This window comes from Podarcis vaucheri (assembly GCF_965113315.1).
Source record: "Podarcis vaucheri genome assembly, chromosome: 15".
In the NCBI taxonomy this organism is placed as follows: Eukaryota; Metazoa; Chordata; class Lepidosauria; order Squamata; family Lacertidae; genus Podarcis; species Podarcis vaucheri.
Genome location: NC_138753.1, coordinates 39862225 through 39883425, shown reverse-complemented (window position 1 = coordinate 39883425; position 21201 = coordinate 39862225). Strand labels below are relative to the sequence as shown.

At 45.7% G+C, this 21201-nt stretch overlaps 1 protein-coding gene across 1 annotated transcript in view; it reads left to right on the top strand.

The window, feature by feature from the left end:
* LOC309519453 (G protein-coupled receptor kinase 5-like) overlaps positions 1-21201 on the top strand; it is a 73240-nt gene that overhangs the window by 985 nt on the left and 51054 nt on the right. The gene's annotated exons all lie outside the window — the stretch shown is intronic.

Sequence of the window (21201 nt, the reverse complement as noted above, 5' to 3'; positions counted from 1 at the left end):
TGTCTCCGGCCGTTCCTGTGTGGCGATGGGGTTTCCTCGGTTTCCCCGGAGCGCCCAGAGAAAGCGTGTGCGCCCGTGGGTGTAACTTTGTGTCGGTGCGGGTAGGTCGTGCCCAGAGGTGGGAACTGGTCCAATGGCACCCGGTGGAGCTGGAGGGATTTGAACTCAGGCCTAGGCCAACAAGTGGAAGGAGGGGGGAGCCCAGGGGGCATCTGCAGAGAGCAGGTCCGGAATGGTGGACCAGCAATGATTATTTTGCTTCCCAAATGAAAACGGCCAGAGAAAGGAGCCACTGCCTTCTTTGTGGAAGTGAGATCTTAAAGCAGCAGCATGACCCTAAGCATATTTCTTTAGATTAGAAGCGGGCTTCCTGGAATTCAGTGGGGCTTATTCCCAATAAGTGTGTGCAGAATCATAGCCTCAGTGCTGTGACCATTATGGTAATTTAGCATGGGGGTGGACTCTGTTTTATATTCCAGTCCCTCCCCTCATTAGGGTTTTTTTTTAATTAATGGGGATAGAGAAAATTTTGAATTTGCCCAAGGGTTCAAATCCCACTGCAGCCAAGGACCTGTGTGTAGGCCTTAGGCTAAAGTGCAGTCTTTTAGCCTCTGTACTCCCATCTGTAAAATGGGACTATTAAACATAGTCTATCATCTTATAATGCTTTGCAAGGATGTGCAAAGTAAAGACTTTGGACACTGAAAGCATACATCATCATCATCACTACTACTACTACAAGATGTTTTGGACATACATTATCATCATCATCATCGGTGCCCTTACTGGGCACCTTTTGTTAATGAGAGTAAGGAAGTGCAGCTCGCTTTGGGGCCCACATAGCACACTGCACCAATTCCTGGATCAGTTATAGAGCATCTGTTCTGCATGCAGAAGGTCTCAGGTTCAAGCAATTGCTGCCACCTCCAGGTGGGAGAGAACCCTGCCAGAAGGCATGGAGAGTCACTGCCAGTCAGTGTAGATAATACTGAGCCAATGGTCTGATCAATTGTCTGACTCAGTATCCATCAGCTTCCTATGTTCACGCATGCTGCCAGGGTTTAAATGACATTGGGTATAGGCAGGGCACGTGCTTTACACAGATGAGGTGTGTTTCAGATGCTTCAACCTGGTACTGATGAATGCAATGAAAATAAATTCTTAATTTCTCAGATAAATTGCGTCCAACACAGTAAATACTGTGTATATATCTCTCTCTCTATATATGGCCATTTGGTGGTTAGGGATGGAGACTTCACATAGCTCTGCGGGTCAGAACTATGATGCCACTTATATGAGTGAGCTAAATGCTACCATGGCAATTAGAAAGCTTTACCTGATGCTCACAGCTCTGTCTAAAATCTTGGCATATTGGGAGAGAGAGAGTGTGTGTGTATAACCTTTGCAGAGCCCTTTGATTATTCCAAGATAAAGGAGAAACCCCAAATCACAGGGAAACAGGTGCTGCAAGCTTTATCTTCACCTCCTCAACATTGGTATTAATCTCCACCAAGATGCAGCAACACCAGCATGTTGATTTGGTCCGAGTATCCCTACTTCAGCAAACTTGCTGCATTGGTCATGTTGATATGTGTGGCGGGTCTTTCGGGATTGTTCTTTTTCAGGATGCTCAGGGCAAATTCGGAGGAAGCCCACCCCTCTGGTACAAGGAGAACATTTTCTTGACCATTGGAATGAATGGGGCATATGATGCAAATGTAACTCATTACTGAAATAAGGGTTGTCCCTACATAACCTTTACAAAACAGAATATAAAGCAGTTCCAGAATTCCTAAAGGTTTTGTAATTGGGCTTCAGGGCTCTTAGAATGACTAATTTTGTTGGGAGTCAGAGCCATAAGTTCTGTCTGGTTACAGTGTTTCTGAAACAAGGAACACATTTTTTTCCAGGTTTGAAGGGCACTTTTCCTGGAAAGCCAAAATTTAATCCAGGTGGGAAGCATGTTGGCAGCATATGGAGCGATTGGAAGTGGTAGCCTCTCCCCTGGGGTCCTGCCCTGAGTTAGATATATGAACAGAGAATGACGGAAGCTGACTTGCGCCAAGCCAGGCCACTGAGCCATCCAGTCCCGTATTGTCTATGTTGCCCCGCGGCACACTTTTGCCCTCCAGATGTTGTTAGACTACAACTCCCATCTTCTCTGACCCTTGATCATTCTGGCTGAGACTGATGGGAGTTGAGGTCCAAAACTAGGAGGCCACAGTTATCTCCCCCTTGTCCACAGTGACTGGCAGCAAGTCTCCAGTGTTTCAGACAGATTTTTCTCAGGCCTGTCTGGAGGCACCAGGGATTGAACCTGGGACCTTCTGCCTGCAAGGCCGATGTTCTACCACTGAGCTATGGACCGATCCTTATTTGTTCTACACAAATTAGAGGTTTCAAAGGACTGTGGGTAAGGCTGTTCCATGCCCGCCCATTTGGCAAATGGGCGATATTGTTTCAAGAATGTTTCATGCGCAACACATTTCCTATGCAGCTGTCACTTCCATGGAGGAAATTGCTGTAGCTAATGTGGCTGATTCTCTGAATATGCAAACAGTGGGAAACCTTGACTAGCAAAGATCACACAATAGGTACACATTGTAAAATGGATGTGTGTGAGAGAGAGAAAGACATGCACCAGGTGCAGTTTCATCCCCTGAAGTGATACAACCAGGCCCAACCTTCCCAACCATTCTAGCCAGTCTTAGAAAGGAGGGAGCTAAATTGTAGTTGCAAGAAAGCAGCCAAGTCGTCTTCTCAACCACCTATGGAGGGAGAAGTGGTGTAGTTGGGAGGTTATCAAAGACCTGTAAGAAAGCTGCAAGGACTGTAGCTCAGAAGTAGAGCAACTGCCTTATATGCAGAAAGTCCTCAATTCAATCCTGTACATTGCCAGGTAGGGCTGCTGCCAACCTGTGTAGATAATGCTGAGCTACATGAACCAATGGGACAAGGCAGCTTCTATCTTCCTAAACAAGAGTGTGTCCTGAAAGGGAATGGGTCTATGTGCCGACATGCTAGAGGCTGCCACTGGCTAACACTCGTGTTGCCTTGCAAATCGGAGGATTGGATTCCACTCTCTCCAAACCTGCATTTAAATCTAGTCTTGAGGAAGCCATTGTGGCAGAGGGAATAGTGCTGGATTCAGAAGGTTGACTGCATGATACTGGGCCAGTCTCCATCTCTCAGCCAAGCCCCACTTAAGGGGGGTGGGGGGTTGTGAGGATAACGTGGAGCAGGACACCCAGCCAAGTCTGCTTTCTTAGTTCCTCGATAACTATCCCAAGGATGCACTGAAATGAATGTGCTTAGCTGTCTCCTTGGTGATGGAAAGCTACAAACACATCGGCTGTAGGATTGAGCTTTCTGCTCAGTGAGAATAGCCTCCACCCCATATTTTGAAAACTGTATGTTTCCCCCCTCTCTGTTCATTTAAAATGAATACGCCATGTATGCCTGCAGCTGCAAACAGAATTTTGAATAGGAAAGTTTTTTTCTTGAGGTATTTAGTGAATAGTTCTGCGCAAAAGAGTTGCTGTCATCAGGGCCTGGAAGGAATTTGCCTCCTGAGTTGGCCAGCTTTTAGCTGTGCCTTAGCTGTTTCCTCACTGCCCAACTTGTTCTATATATTTAGAGCACTATTATACCACTTTAACAGTCCTGGCTTCCCCCAAAGAGAAGTATAGTTTGTTAAGGGTGCTGCAAGTTGTTAGGAAACCCCAGTTTCCCTCACAGTTCTCACAGTAGTTTATCAATCCCTCTTCCCAGGGACTTTTGGGAATTGTCACTCTGCTAATATGACCTCCTTAGCACCTATTGGCATGTTTCTTTTAACTAAAGCAAATCGTTAAATTTCCATTGGAACACAGAGCTGCATATTTCCCCTTCTCTCATGAAGTAGCCTCAGAACGTGGTCATTCTTGATGTTTTCTTTTCCTCTCTGCTCATCCTGTCACTCTCAGTGCCATTGGCTGGTCTGCTCTGATATAATAATAATTGAGAAAAGCCTCTTGGCAGATCTTAAGCCATGGACAGGCTGCTACAGGGACAGACGTTCCTCAAGGAATTAGGTTACACCAGGGCTAACCCATATGGGGTGGGTCTTTCGTTTCTGGACCACATGGTCCCTGACCATTGACCCTACTTGCTGGGAATGATGAGAATTGAGAGCCCAAATCATATGGAGGGCAGAAAGTTAGATACCCCTGGTTTTAAATAAGTGTGTGTGTGTGTGTGTGTGTGTGTGTGCAACCCAGCCACTCTCTTGCTATATCCACAGCCTTAAGCATCACAGTGGAACTTCGGTTTTCGAACGTAAGCCGTTCCAGAAGACTGTTCGGCTTCCAAAAAGTTCGAAAACCAAGGATCAAAGGGCTGGCTGCAAAGTCAATGGGGAAAAAAATGAAAATCATTCAAAAATGGAAGCATTCACTTCTGGGTTGTTGGTGTTCGGGTTCCGGATTGTTCGGCTTCTGAAGCGTTTGACAACCGAGGTTTCCACTGCTGGAAACGAACAGCAGTAAAGCAAAACAGTGTAATTTCCTCTTAGGAGTCATCAGTTTTGGACAACAAATTGTGTGGGTTCTTGTCCCTTATGCCAGGCTCTTTATAGCAAGGTCTACCCCAGCCTTTTCAAGGTTTGTAGGGACATGTGCAGGAGTAAGTTAACACAAGTTTCCAGGTATGTTCACCCTTCCCTTTCCACAGGCCAGTAATTTTTCAATGGTGGCTCCCCTGTGTGGAATGCTGTCACCAGAGAGGCTTGGCTGATACCACTGTTACTTGTCTTTAGGCGCCAGTCCAAAACATGCCTCTTTACCCAGCCCTTTGGCTATTAAATAATCTATGGCCTGGTAAATCTGGACTGTTGTTATGGTTATTTTATTATTATGCTATGTATTATGGTTTTTTATTATTATGCTATGTATTAAGGTTTTTTATTATTATGCTGTGTAAATTACGTTCTTAATGTTGTACGCTGCCCTGGGTTCTTTGGATAAAGGGTGGTATATAAATCAATAAATAAAAATAATAGTCCCAAGTTGGGTTCAGCAGCAAAGTCCTGTCCTTGCAGGAATCCAGGTGTCACTGTTCTGCTTCACTTGTTGCCACCACCCCCCCCCCCAATGGCAAAAGGAAAGGGAGCAGCTGCCCCACGTTGAATAAAGTTGAAACTGGTTGGCAGTAGCTTGTGGACAACCGAAGGAAGTACTTATTTGCCACAACACAATGTTGATTGTCAAAGCAATTCACATATCTTCTAGATGTGGCAATTGATTGTCAGAGCTGAATATGAATATATACAGGGGTACCTCGGGTTACATACGCTTCAGGTTACAGACGCTTCATGTTACAGAATCCGCTAACCCAGAAATAGTACCTTGGGTTAAGAACTTTGCTTCAGGATGAGGACAGAAATTGTGCTCCAGCAGCAGCGGGAGGCCCCATTAGCTAAAGTGGTGCTTCAGGTTAAGAACAGTTTCAGGTTAAGTGGTGAGAATGCTGCTGCGCTTGAGTCCTGCTTCCCAGCTTCCCACAAGCAACGGGTTGGTCACTGGGAGAACAAGATCCTTAGCTACGTGGGCCACGGGCCTGATCCTGCAGGCTCGTCTTGTGTTACTGGGTTAATAGTCTGCCCTGGTGTAAAGGCTTTTCCTATGTTTCTTAAGTCTGGTCTGCTGAACTGATTCCAAATGAAACCTGGAAGTTTTTCACCTTTGTTTTATTCTGTGGCCCTCTTCCCACCAATATTCACTCTTCTTCCCCCCCCCCTCCTAGCCCCCTGGTGTTAGCAGTGGGATGCGACCCCTCCCTGTGCTAAGCGAGGGTTTTACTCTGTTGAAGCTGACTCAGAGAAGGATCGAAAAAGACATGCACTCTCCAATGCCCTAGATGTAATTCCGTTAATTAATTTGCGTTGCTATTTTATTCATAGTAGTGAGTTATATTCTTCCCAGAGGAGCACTCTCAGCTCTGCTCCCTTGGTGGCCTGCAAATATCGGTACAGAGCAGCATAACTGGAGTGAGGATTTCTGGGGTTTGCTTTTACCTTTTTTTAGGGTGGGAGAGGAAGGCATCAGCGAAATACAACAACTCTTTTATTGAGCATTTCATGCATATCAATAGCTGTCTGTGTGGCATACAGACACCTTTCCCTATAACAGGGAGTTTTTAGATTGTGATGGTGTCAAACAGGGGTAGGGAACCTTTTTCAGCCTGAGGGGCACATTGCTTCCTAGGTGACCTTCTGAGGGACACAGGCCCATGGTGGGTGCGGCCAGGAGCAAAAAGTGGGTGGAGCAACTAGTTAATTAACCTCTCCCCTCCATTTTCTCTGTCTAGGCAAGCAAGAACCATTATAAGAGTTCAGAGAAGCATTCTGGCCAGGAAAAAACAGTCACAGGAGAGAGTTGGTGAGGGTTGTGGCCTGGGGAGAAGGGCTGTGGCAGGGAAGAGGCCCGAGGGCGACGTAGAGAGACCTGGAGGGCCGCATTCGGCCCCTGGGCTGGAGTTTCCCCTTCACTGGTGTGAAACACACACATGTAACTGTGCTTATTTTATGCCGTAGTGAACCTGCTTCTTCAACGTCATGCTTAGAAAGGTTGGCACTTACTCGCAGCCATCCGTGGGCATGAGAGCAGGTGGAATGGGACAGAAAGGTAAATTTTTGCGCACACACCTGTAGGCCTGCGTTCCCAGTGGGGGCTGGTTTTGCCCACCCCTAGGTACGCCTCTGACCTCAGATCTCTTGAAACCGGCAGCTGCAAACAGATGAGCTTTGAGACACAGCTGTGTAGCTGAAAGTTCTGGCCTGACTCTCTCCTGTGCTGCAAAGTTACTAGGTAGCTTCAGGAAAGCCTCTCTTTTTATAATATGCAGACAATAATACCTGCCTACCTGTCATGGTGGATGTAAGGTATGTGGAGAATGATGCTTGAGTGCTTTGAACACTCTAATGCAGCCTTTCCCAACCTGTGGGTCCCCAGATGTTGTTGAACTACAACTCCCATCACCCCTTGTTAGCAATGCCAGAGCTCAGGGATGGTGGGAGTTGTAGTCCAACAACATCTGGGGACCCACAGACTGAGGCTGATGGAAGCTGGAGTCCAACAAGGTTTTGAGGGTCTTAAGTTCTCCACCACTGGTTAAAAAAAAACAACCTTGATATACAGTACTCTGTGTTACCTGATTTAGGAAGCCTTTTGTCTAAATCCTTGGAAAGGGGCTACTAGACAAAGGAAAAAGTCCTGGTCTTGATTACAGCTCGGATGTGGTGTTCACGGGTGCCAACTTGAATTGCGGGCCAGGTAAACCCCATAACTGATCACAAGATGCAGTGCAAACGCACCATTTGAAAGGCAATGCCCGTCAACTGGGGGCCCTGTACCCCCCAAATATTTTAATGTGGGGCTAAAGGGACCTTGGCGCATAGGAGTTGGCTCCTGTTGCAGTGATTGTGCATAAGGCAGTTGGGGAAGAGCCATAGTTCAATGGTTAGAGCATCTCCTTTCCATACAGGTCCCGGGTTCAGCCCCCAGCATCTCTAGGTAGGGCTGGGTGATACCTCAGTCTGAACCCCTGGAAAGTTGCCTGCCAGTCAGTGTAGACAATACTGAGTTAGACAGTCCAATGGTCTGACTTGGTGTAAGGCAGCTTCCTATGTTCCTATGCACAATTCACCTCAGTATATGCTGTTTGGTTTCTTGGCTGGAGAATTGCACTGCAGAGTTTGGAGAAGTGTGAATTTTGAAGGCTGGCTGTGTTTTGGTTTGCGTATTGCTTTGGAAAGTGGGAGATGGGTATATTTGCCTTTAAATTTCTGCCCCAGCTGCGGTCCGTAGACCAGCCCTGAAACTCCTCAAGATGGTGCCCTGCCTGTGTCCCAGGGTGCTGTTCCTGCTGGCATTTCATAGGATGGCACTGCCAGCTGTCCTCTCTCTGTTCTAGCTCAAAGTCCATATTGAGCCTCCCATTTTCCATCTGCTTTTGGATAGACGGCCCAAGAGGAAGTATCATCCTTCAGAACACATAAACAGAAAAATCCCCTCTCTATTTCCCCTGCTTTAAAGACTAAAGGCTGCATGTCATGTGAATAGTCCTAGAGACAGAGTCATGTATACCTTGTAACTTCTATTTTGTTTTTCTTATTGCATTGAAATCCTGCCTTTTCTCCATGGAGTCTCACAGCGCCGTGTGTGGTTCTTTCCCCTTCACAACAACCGTCCGAGGTAGGTTAGGTTCCGAAATAGTGATTGGCCTAGTGAGTTTTATAACTGAGTGAAGGTGGGGGTTTTTTGTGTGCAGTTGGACACAAAAACACAGAGTTCAGGGGGGAAATGTGCCATTGGAAAGCTGTCAATGTACAATTTGAAAAATGGGAAATTTGACACATTAGGCATATGTGTTTATTAAGCATTTTAATGGCAGGCAATGTCAGGGACAGCAGGTACACAGATTATATAAGGGAAGAATGCGCTCAGTTTCCATGCATAAAGCGAATTGCCCAAACCATAATAACCACATTTTATTTGGGGCTGGAACCTCTTCTTCACCTTCATCTTCAGGCAGTAGTGCTCTGTCAGGACACCTGTAAATACCCTTATAGTACTCAATTCTTTTGCACCTGTTAGTTACTGAACTAAAGCAGGTTCATAAATGAATCATCGCTGTATTGCAGATATTAGATGAGACCGAGTCCTATGGGGAAACCACCACTGATGCAGGCTAGAAGCAAAGTTAGCAAAGCACACTTTGCTAGTATTAGTGTAGGGGTCTGGCGGGGAATTTCTGCTTGGTGGGGGTTTGAACCCTGGTTTCTCAGGTTCTAGTCCACCACTCTAATTGCTATATTACGCTGGCATGAGAATGGCTGCCATCGTTTCTTTTCCTGCATCCCTCTTTTCTGGCTTCCCAAGTATTGGTGAATCAATCAATTTGTTTACCTAGAATTTGAAAAGCTCCCTGGCAAAATTGCAATAGAGTTTCTGCTGGTACATCCCTGTCCCATTCTGTCAAGTTGCTTCCAGACCTTTTGATCAATTCGCTCACCTAGTTTCTGTTTATATCCTGCCCTCTCCGGAGGGCTTTGGCCGGATACTGTATTGAGATGCATAGAATACAAGTAAGATAGCTAATGACCTTAAAATGCCAGTGTCTGCTTAATGCAAACTGACAAACGTTCCAGCCTGGACTAGCATTTAACAGGTTTCCACCTCGCTCCACGTAGCCCTGAAAACTGTTCAGCTTTGAACGTTTACTATCTTTATTAACTTTTATTATAAGAAAAAAATCATATTTGTACAGCATAAACACATTGGAACCCCAGGCCTGTCCATCAGGCGCTCAGTACTACCCCCCTGCAATGGTGAACCCCAGGACATGTCCCTAAACAGCCAAGCTGCAATCCCTCTTTTTTTCTTTTTAATGGATTTTATTAAATTTTCAAATTATGCATTTCAAAATTAACATTCTGCACAATGCCATATATCCATTGACTTCCCTACTTCTCCTTTCATGGGTCATTTTACTTATCTATCATTCCTACATGTTTTACTGTAACAATTTTAGTCAGTTCTCCAATTTACATCTTTCAGTTGTTAATCATTTATCATAGTGCTGCCACCATTTTCAGTTGTGCACACTTATTTGCTAAATAATCAGCAAAGGTTTTCCACTCCTCTTTAGATAAGAGTTCTTGTTCTCGTAATCTATAAATTATACCTGCAAATTCTGCAAATTCTGTAATCTTAAATTGCCAATCTTCTTTACTTGGGACCTCCCTCACTTTCCATCTTTGGGCTTGCAAAACTCGGGCTGCTGTTGTTGTGTACGTAAATAGATTTCTGTGACATCTGGGAACTTCAGTTCGAACTATTCCTAACAAGAAGGCTTCAGGTCTGTTTGGGAGAGTTTTTTTGAACATTCTTTTCAACTCCTTATTAATCATCTCCCAATATTCCTTCACTTTGTTACAGGGTCCACCACATATGAAAAAAGGTTCCTTCCATTTCTTTACGTTTCCAACACATATCTGATTCTGCTTTATACATCTTACCCAACCTACTTGAGGTTAAATACCATCTATGAATCATTTTCATATAATTCTCTTTCAGTGTATAACATGCAGTGAATTTTAAATCATTCTTCCAAAGTTTCTCCCAGAGGTTTAAATCTATGTTATGCCCTATATCCATTGCCCAGTGTGTCATAGAAACTTTAACTAGCTCATCTTTTGTTTCCCATTCTAGTAATAGGTTATACATTTTATACAATATTTTATCCTTATTCTATAATAACTCTCTTTCAAATTGTGAGCTTTGGTCCATAATTCTTTTTTTTTTTTTGCCCTGTTTTAAACAAATCATATAATTGATGGTACTGTAACCAATCTGTAACTTGGCTCCTTATTCTATTGGTTTCAACCTGGGTTCACTATCTGTAAATTCCAATAAATCTCTATATGTCAACCATTTCCTATCCATATTAATTCTCTTAATTTTGATTGCCTTGATGGGGGATAACCATAAAGGTGTTTTCCTTTCCAACAAATTTTTGTATTTCTCCCAGACTCTATACAGATTTCTCCTAATAATGTGATTCATAAAGCTTTTATAAATTTCTGCTTTCCCATATCAAATACATGCATGCCAGCCAGAACTTTAAGTTATGTCCTTCTAAATCTAAAATATATGTCAAAATAAAAAAATTCCTTCCAGTAGCACCTTAAAGACCAACTAAGTTAGTTCTTGGTATGAGCTTTCGTGTGCATGCACACTTCTTCAGATACACACGTGACTATTATTTTGACTATGGCAGACCAACACGGCTACCTACCTGTAACTAAAATATATGTGTTTTCCAATACAAGCCATTCCTTTAGCTGGCATAAACAAGCAGCCTCATAGTACAATTGTAAGTCTGGCAGGGCAAAGCCTCCTCTTTTTTTTGTATCAATCAAAATTTTATGTTTAACTTGCAGCTTTTTCCCCTGCCTGACAAATTTATAGATATCTATTTTCCATTCTTTGAGGCAACCTGTTGACAATCAGGATTGATTGGAATAAAAATAACATATTAGGTAATACATTCATTTTAATGGCTGAGATTCTACCCACTAGGGAAAGCTTCATCCTTCCCCATACTTCCATCTCCTCCTTAATCTCTTTCCACAGTGTAGTACAGTTATCTTGAAATAGAGCAGCAATCCCTCTTTTGCCTGGCTGTCATGTGTCCTTTAACTGTGTTGGGGAACTGTGATGCTTGCCTTGATGGAAGCAAGGTGTGAGGGTAGAAATTTGGGACTTTTGTGCAGATTGAATGTAGCCTACGGCCCCAAAGGATTATGGTATGTGGCCCTCCAGGGATTGCCCACCAGGGAATGCAGCCCTTGGGTGGAAAGAAGTTCTCTATCCCTGTTCCACAAGCGCGAGAAAGGCCTCTGTCCCAGTTTAGTGCATGGACTGAATGCTCACAAAGTTGGCCCCTCTAGCTGAAAGGAGCTCCAGTTTTAGAGGTCAGCTGCTGGAGAGCAGCCTGCTTCTGCAGAGGTCTGCTTTCACGCTCTGTGCAGGGAGCTTCCTAGAAAGCATCTGGCTGCCCACAGAGGGCAACAGACTGCTGGACAAGCTCAACCTTTGGTCTGAGCCAGCAGAGCTCTTCGTTTGAAGCTAAGGTCTTAAACCAGGAGCTCCTAGGTGGTGGCTCCCCAAATGTTGTTGAACTGCATTTCCCAGGATCCCTGATCAATTGCCTTGCTGGCTGGGGCTGATGAGCAATTACATGCATGGAGAGTTGAGCTGTTGTTTCTCACAGATATTTGGGAGCCACCACCCTGGCACTAAGGGATGCAGGTGGCGCTGTGGGTTAAAGCACAGAGCCTAGGACTTGCCGAGCAGAAGGTTGGCGGTTCGAATCCCCACGACGGGGTGAGCTCCCGTTGCTCAGTCCCAGCTCCTGTCCACCTAGCAGTTTGAAAGCACGTCCAAGTGCAAGTAGATAAATAGGTACCGCTCCAGCGGGAAGGTAAATGGCGTTTCCGTGCACTGCTCTGGTTCGCCAGAAGCGGCTTAGTGATGCTGGCCACATGACCCAGAAGCTTTACTTACCGGCCAGTAAAGCGAGATGAGCGCCGCAACCCCAGAGTCGGTCACGACTGGACCTAATGGTCAGGGGTCCCTTTACCTTTACCTTTACCCTGGCACTAGAGCAAAGATAGGGAACCTGTGGCTCTCCAGATGCTGTTAGACCACAGTTGCCATAATCCTCAGCCATTGGCCATGGATGCTGGAGTCCAGCAACATCACAGGGAAGCACCGCCCTGGTGTAAGCCATTGATATGGTTTTTTATTTCTCCCAGAGAATCTGAACCTTGTGTCTCCCAGCATCTCTGAGCATTTGAAGAGGCTGAGCAGGGTGTGTGTGTGAGAGAGAGAGAGAGAGAGAGAGAGAAAGAGAGAGAGAGAGAGATTCAGGGAGGAAGGGTTTGTCTCTGCAGCACTTCCTCTCTTGTGGTAGCTTTGAACGCGAGCGTGGCCCTGCGTGCACAGCTGCACCGGTAATGCAAAGCGCAGTCAGAGAGAGCTTCGCTATCGTGAGCAGGTTTGCTGATGTTAACCAACGGAAGAATACTTAGGCCTTGCTGTTTCATGTGTGGGCTTCACCTCCTTCCCCAAGTGACAGTTTTATTTTACATTCAACAGCCTGTCTGCTTCTAAGATCATCTTTGGCAGGAAGAGACGAAGCGGCTTCAAGTGTTTATAGGCTTTGTGGATTTCTCCCCATTCCCTTCCTTTCCCCCCATTAAGTATTTAAATGACACACAGACTGAACAGCAAGCAGATATTGCAGGTGGGAATGTGTCTCAGGGCTTGGGCTAAATGACCCTTCCAGCTCTACAGTTTTATGAATTGCCCTTTATTGCTGGTGCATGGTGGGAACTCAGGAACCCTCCTCCTCTAGTCCATTGCCCCTTTTGAACTGTGGCGTCACTACCTTAGTGGGGGAACCTTTGACCTTCCTTTTTTAAATATATATTTTTATTAGTTTTTTTAACATATCATTTTCAACAATTATTAAACATACGTATCTTATACAATTTTTTTTTACTTCCATCAATCACATCTGAAAATTTTCCAATCTTTTCCACTTAATTTACATTTCTTACTTTCACTATTACATTAAAATATCATAACGAATGTCTCTCTTCTTTCTCTTCTTTGTAATATTTCATATATTCCTCCTTACAAAACTTCTTGTAGTCCTACTAGTGTAATTTCTTGATTACAATTGCCCTTCAAATAGTTCGTATATTTCTTCCAATCTTCTGTAAATCTCTGGTCCTGCAGCTTTCGAATCCTTCCTGTGAACCTTTGACCTTCCAGATATTGTTGAACTACAACTCCCATTAGCCCTAGTGAGCCTGCTAGGGCTGATGGGAGTTGTAGTTCGGCCAGAGGTTGTGCACCCCTGCTTTACTGGGCACTCACAGCACTTTTGGATCGGAGCAACTGAAAGCCGCCCTCTGGCATAGTCAGCACTTGGAGAAGTGACGATGTGAAATGTCACCTCCCAGCTCCCATCTGCTCCATGGGTGTGTTCTTGGTCATAGGCATTCTTGGCTGCTGCGCTTCTGCGTGCAAGTCATTGCTCTAACAGGCAGTGGAACAACCATTTGGCTCGTGGGAGTGGAGTGCAGGGGAAGCGACTGGATCCTCTCCTGTCGCCGGTTTATCAGCTACGCTCTGGCGGGTGGGCCTGGGTGATCTTGGCAACCGGATGTGTTTTGCTTCACATTTGCAACGGGAAAGGGTTGCCTGACTTGATGCAGGAGGCAATAAATCCTTGGTAACTGTAGCAAGCAATTAGCCACCACATCACTCTGATTGAGGCTGGATGAACTGTACGGCTAAGGAGGCTGCAGGGCTCAAACCAAATTGGGGCCTCGACTGTCGCGAAATCATGCTGTGGTTGCATTGGCAGATTCCTGCACGTTCCTCCGAGACTTGAACTTTAAACATCCATGCATATTGTAGCACGAAAGCCCTAGGCAGATGGACACCCAGTCAGGAAAACAAGGAGGTGGGGATTGCACCCCTGGAGCAGTGCTGGCGTTTTGGTGTTTGAGGCAAATGAAAAAATGGCGCTCCTCCTCCCTGCTGGGCAGAGGGGGTGGGTGGAGATCACTAACAAGCTGGGGAAGAGAAATTGACATCGAGATTGACTGCCCCGGGGGACCCTGTTGCCTGAGGTGGTTGCCTCACCTGGCCTTATGGTTCAGCCGGCCCCGGAGCACCCTTTGAGAGATGGACCTGAAGCATCTGGTTAAATGCCTCCAGTGAAGGAAAGCCCATCCCTTCTCAAGGCAGTCTGTTCCACTGTTGAGCTGCTCTTAACTTCGGGAAGTTCGGGAAGGGGGTTCCCAAATTGTGGTCTGTGATCTGTGAGCTGCTGCATGTCCACATCATCATCATTTAATTTGTATGCCGTCTTATCATAGTTAAAACAATGCTCAAGGTGGCTTACAGCATGACAAGATTTACATACCGTAATTACCAACGTAAGTCATAAACAATAAATAAAACACATCAAAAGGTACATGTAGTGGTTGGGAGTTACTCGTGCGTAATCCTGCCCCGTTTGAGCATTAGATTGCCTGGTTAAACCCTTCGGACTGCGCAGCCCATCTCAGCGTGGCTGCCCTTAGTCACTCGTAGAATCTGTCTGTGGGCGTTTCCTAAAGCGTTGCCAACATAAGAGTTGTTTGACGCCCAATCGTCTTCGCCTCTCACTGCGCGGGAGTCTCCTGCGCAGGGTGGGCGTGGGCAGCGGGGTGCTTGGGCTCTCCTCACTAACTTCCAACGAAGAGTCCTGGAGCCCCTGCACCTCCCTGTCCCGTTGCTCTCCTGGATCCCTGGTGTTACACTCATTCTCTTCCCCTTCCTCCTGGCTGAGTCTCCCTCTAGCGCTTGGACCTTCTCCTGCAGAATCAGAGACCCTCTCCTTCTCCCGTGCCTCTGATGTCAGTTCCCTGACAGTACACAACCAAACAGAAAACAATTTCCACATAAGTCATAAAATCTAACACTAAAAATACATGAACTATTCATGTACTGATTCTTAATTATATTTTTAGTGCTTCTTTTATTTCTTATATTGTATTTTGATCTGAATTCTATGTAATGCAGTAAAATACAAGATAAGAAGGAAAAGCAGCAGAGAGCAACAAGTTTGCTTCTTCTTCTTCTGATTGACCGTGCACCAGATATTTGAAGACTGCTATTATGTCCTTCCCCTTAATCTTCTTTTATGCAAACAAAATATACCCAGCTTTTTCAGACATTCATTTCTGGACCACAATCATCCTGGGCATCCTCCTCTGGACATGCCAGTGTATCAATCTCACTCTTAAAACGTGTCTTCCAAAATCGAGCACAGTCTGCTTCATTCATTCATCATTTTATTTGTATGCTGTTTTTCAACAAAAGAAATCATGCTCCAAGCAGCTTAGAACAAAGGAAACCTGGGAGAGCTCAGTCAGTAGAGCATGAGACTGTTAATCGCAGGGTTGCGGGTTTGAGCCCCACGTTGGGCAAAAGATTCCTGACTTGCAGCGGGTTGGACTAAATGACCCTTGTGGTCCCTGCCAACTCTACAGTTCTTTGATTCTGTGGAACAGAAATGCAGCTCAAAATCAAACCCTTTAGAACAATTGCAGAACAGCGTAATAAAGCAACACAAAAGCAAATACAGCAACAACATTTCAGTGCTATAAATATAACAAGATTGCATTAGCAACATCCAACAGCAAAAAATAGCAAAGGAGTTTGACAGTTTCACCTTGTTTCTCGAAACACCTCTCCCATGATGTTGATCTTTGCAACTGGGAGACACAGTATTCCGCATATGCCTGCCTGTATTTTCATCTGAGGCCCTTCCCTTTATCCCTCTCTGGAATGTGGCAGATAATTTGTGGGCATTTTGTTGTTGTCATGTTTCCAGAATTCATAGAAAGGATAATCCAGTTAGGAAGACCATGTAAGTTAAAGAGGCTGCATCCAACTGAGTCCTACTCACAGTGGACCCACTGAAATGAATAAGCCTAAGTTAGTCCTGCCCATTAACTTCAATAGGTCTACTCTGTGTAAGATTAGAATTGACTAAAACCCAAAGTGTTTTCTCTGCAGTAGTTTGGCCAAGAGAAAGAGAGGACGGGGCTCCTGTACCTTTAACAGTTTTATAAAAGTGTAAATTTCAGCAATGTTGCTTTTTACAGGAACACTTCCCTCTTCTTTCCCTTTTTTCATTCAGTTTTAGCTTTTTATTCCAAAATATATAGTTATTTACAATATTCTGTATCGGAGGAAAATAAAATACAAGTATATCAGAGTATTCATACAATAGTAGTAAATAAAAATAAATCATATAAGTAGTAGTAAATGAAAACATAAATATATAAGAAGATAAAATGAAGAGAAAGAAGAAAATAATACATTTGCCTGCTTATTGCTCCCAGTTTTCCATGGTTATGCATTCCAGCATTTACAGTGTATATGACTTGTGATTTATTATACCAATAGATGATAAACATACTTCATTTTGCAATAACAATTATATCAAAATGTTTACCTGCTCTCACCTTAATTATACTACTTAATTTGACCACATTTATTGCTTCCTGTAATCTGATATTCCATTTGTTTAACATGGGAGTTTGAAACGTACCCAGATTTGATGCTTTGCATCTCCAACAAACATTCATTATTTGTTCCAGGTAAATGGCTTTTCCATGCACTCTGGTTTCCGTCAAGGTGTCCCATTGCATCCCAACTGGTTTAGTTTTGCTGGCCACAAGACCCAGAAAGCTGTCTGTGGACAAATGCTGGCTCCTTCGGCCTGAAAGTGAGATGAGTGCCACACCCCATAGTCGCCTTTGACTGGACTTAATCGTCAAGCGGTCCTTTAACTTTACTTTTTACCAGTTACTAAGTTGCTTGGGGTCAGGGGTGTGATGCAAATGTATGGTATATGCGCAACCACAGATTCAAGCTGCTATGGTTAAAGTAAAGGTAAAGGGACCCCTGACCGTTAAGTCCATTCACGTACGACTCTGGGGTTGCGGCGCTCATCTCGCTCTACAGGCCAAGGGAGCCGGCGTTTGTCTGCAGACAGCTTCCGGGTCATGTGGCCAGCATGACTAAGCTGCTTCTGGTGAAACCAGAGCAGCGCACGGAAACGCCATTTACCTTCCCCTTGGAGCTGTACCTATTTATCTACTTGCACTTTGACGTGCTTTCGAACTGCTAGGTTGGCAGGAGCAGGGACCGAGCAATGGGAACTCACCCTGTCTTGGAGATTCGAACCGCCGACCTTCCGATCGGCAAGTCCTAGGCTCAGTGGTTTAGACCACAATGCCACCTGCGTCCCATGATTCAAATGTATGGCATATGCACAACCACAGATTCAAGCTGCTATGGTTACAAGCTGCCTATTCTTCAAGACACCAAAGCCAAGGCTTGCCTATTGGTTTTTAACTGAAACTCAATCCTTTTGGCTGAGGTTTTGTCTGCAGTGGGACCCTCCTTCTCTGCTGACATCAAGCTTGGTGGAGGCTGTCCTTCCTTCTGGCTCCTTCTCAGTTCTCAGGGTGATGCTGGGGCGTTCCTTAGAACATGGAGGGTTGCCATGTGGCAGGTTTACCTTGACGTGCTAGGGATTGGACCTGGGATCTTCTCCACGTAAAGCGTGCACCTCTGAGCTACGGTCTTTGCCCCAACTTTTCCTGCTCCCTCCCTTTTGGTCTTTTGTTATGTGTGCCCCAAGTCGTGCTGCTCAGACCCGGCTGTAGAGACCAACTGGGTCTTGTGCCTGCCTTAGGCAAACATCAGAAAGGCAAACACGGCATGGGCCAGCTGGGCAGAGGCACCTGTGACTGTTTATGCTTGTGGGGAGAGGTTTGCTGGCAGCTCTGTTGACTCTTTGCACAGCCCTGCATGGGCCAATTGCTTGCATTTTACCCAAGTGTAAAGAAGTGGGGGTAAATAAAAAGCTTCCCTTAATCTGGGCTGGGAGGAGGGCGAAGGAGCCTCATCCTGAGGTCCGCAGGTGCTCTGGAAAGGAAACAGGAATGATGCAACACAATTTTTTAAAAGATGGTGGTTCTGGGCATATTGTTGGGAGGCTGTTCCCCCAGGTAAACATGTCCAGAATTGCCCTGTATAAATGTGACTATCTGAAAATTGTCATGGATGTGAAGAGGCCTGTGGCTCCTGCTGCTTCCATTTCCCCGTGCAAAGCCACTGAATTTACTGTCCCTGCAAGAGTGATAGAGAGAGCAGTTGTGTGTGTGTGTTCTGTTTGTACATTGCGCCACATGCGTAGCTCCTCCCTCCCTCCCTCCCTCGCATGGAAAAGGCTTCACCAGGATCTTCCTTTTCAGAAATCAAATCAGAGGAGGGGCAGAGAATGAAGGGTGGCAAGAGGAGGGAAACTGTTCCGGCATCATTTCCTTATGTGCCACACACAGCTAATGATCCAGCCCTTTTGGCAGGGTTCGCCAATGTGGAAGCTGCTCCAAAATGTGACACCGCCAGGCCAGCTCAGTGGAGTTTTAACTCTTCTGGCTAACTGTGTCTTAACCCAGTCGCCTTGCATATTGCAATCATCTTTCAAAATGAAGAGAAAGATGCACATTGCCTCATCCTAGTTGCCAACTGAGCAGTGTTGGAAAATTCCAAACTGTAAGCTGCCTTATACAAAAACAGACCATTTGTCCATCATGCTCAGTGCTGTCTACTCCTGCCTGGCAGCGACTCTTCAGGGTTTCAGCTAGGGGACCCTCTCAGTCATACCTGAAGATGCCTAGCATTTAACCTGGTGCCTTCTGCAGGCAACATCGGTCATTCCTCTTTGGATCGGGAACACTGTGCCGTGGTATGGGCTTAGCACTCATTTAAAGAACAGTGCAGGGTCAGGGCTGGTGCCAGAGATCAGTATATCTGGGCAGCCACTGAGGTCCCAGTGCCCTCAGATGGGCTGCTGCTAACTCATTATTTGTTGCCACAAAGCAGCAGACCCCGCCACCCACCCACCCCTGCTCTCCTTGAGCAGTGAGCACCAGCCCCATTCTGAAGATAGGACTTTCTCCTGGTGTTCCCTCCTTGGTGCCAAACAGCACTGGCTGCTTCAAACAAGCCTCATTCAGTCGCCCGCTCACTCCAGTGATGAGAGGCAGTGCTGCTTGCTTCCCAGTCATACCACTGATCCAGCCTATGCTGGCTGGTCTTAGCTCCCAGGGAACTGTGCAGCTTAGGTGAAAGGACACTTTTGCCCTGGACTCCACCATCTCCGAACTCACCTAAAACCATCTCTGTCCCATTTCTTGATCCGACTCAGACCTCGTATAGGTACCCCTTTTTCATTTTCAGTAGTGGACAGCTTTAGGTTTATGGCCTAGAAACTTTGCTACTTATATAAAAAAAGTCACAATCTTGAGGACTAGAAGTGTTTCCAGAATCTTGAGGACAACAAAGCAAACCACCAGCTGTTTCCAGGTTTTTTCTTGGCTTACCATGTGCTATTTGTCTGCAGGAGAGGAACTTGGGTTTGAATGTACAGTGGTACCTCGGGTACATATGCTTTAGGTTACAGACTCCGCTAACCCAGAAATAGTACCTCGGGTTAAGAACTTTGCTTCAGGATGAGAACAGAAATTGTGCTCCGGTGGTGCGGCGGCAGCGAGAGGCCCCATTAGCTAAAGTGGTGCTTCAGGTTAAGAACAGTTTCAGGTTAAGAACGAACCTCTGGAACGAATTAAGTACTTAACCCGAGGTACCACTGTAATGTTAAGCCAAATCATGACTTAGCCCCAGGACCATAAGCTCAGTAGCAGATACAGGAGGACTCAGGTACAATCCCTGAATCTACGGGCAGGGCTGGGAGAGACTCTTGCAGGAAGCTTATATCTCTCTTTCCCTCCTTTAGGAGCCCAGGGCACCAAACACCTCAACGCAACAAGCAAGAACATTATCTTGACCAGTGATCTCAGGCTTACCAGGAACAGTGCCTTACAGCCATAAAATGCCTGGGTAAACCGGAATGTTTTAAAATTCCTCCTGAAAGTAAATAAGGAGAGAGAAGGACGCAGCTCACCAGGCACGCTGTCATGGGTGAATGCCAACTGGGCTGCTGCCAGTATAGGCATAGAATCACAGAACTGTGGCGTTTGGAAGAGACCCCAAGGGTCACCTAGTCCAACCCCCTGCAGTGCAGGAATACATTGCAGGCAATGCTGAACCAATGGTCTGAGTAAGGCATCTTAGTCTATTCCCAGGCAGTGCAGCAGCAGCAGCAGCAGGGCTGAGGGAGGGGTGCAGTGGCCCCAAACTTCTCTTTGTCTTAGGGCTACATGCAAACTAGAACACTGAAGGAAGACTTTCTGCACATGCTCTGGGGCCTCTTTGTTATTAGCACTTCAGAACTGAGGTCTTGGCATTAAATATGCCATGCCCTGGGGCTGAGCATTGGGGGGCCACGGGTCGGACCACAGTTCCCCCAACAGCTTGTGTTTATTAAGCACTATATGAGCAGGAAATATCTATCTCTGTTGTGACTTTGAGGCAGGAGGGACTGTGAAGTGTTCTTCATAAAGATAAAGGTTGTGCAGCTGGCATGTTTGGGCATGCAGAGTCCGCAAGGGTGTGTCGAGAGATGCCTCCCTGCTTTTTTTTCAGCAAACATGGATTAATCTTCCTTCTTGCTATAGAGGCGTAACTCCTCCCTGGCCTTGTTCAATACCAGGCTTCTGCTGTTGAATAAGAGCTGCAACAAGCTTAATCCAGATCCTGTCGAAGTGCTCGTCTTTCTCAGAATAGGCCCCTTGAAATGGTCAGAGATGACGTAGCTTGTGTCTATTGAATTCAGGGGTCTGTTCTAAGTAGAGGCTCTTTGGGAGTAGCCCTAAATCAGGGATCCCCAACCTGGAACTCTTCACATGTTGTTGGACTCCCTCTCCCATCTGCCCCAGCCAGCAGATTCAGTGGCTATAGGAGCTGTCGTGGCAGCAACACCTGGACGGCCACAGCTTCCCCATCCATTCTCGAAGGAAACATCTGCAGTGCTCACTTAAAGCAGGGAACTATTGGAGTTGTAGCTCTGTGAGAGGAATAGGGGTCTCCTAACAACTCTCAGCACCCCGAACAGACT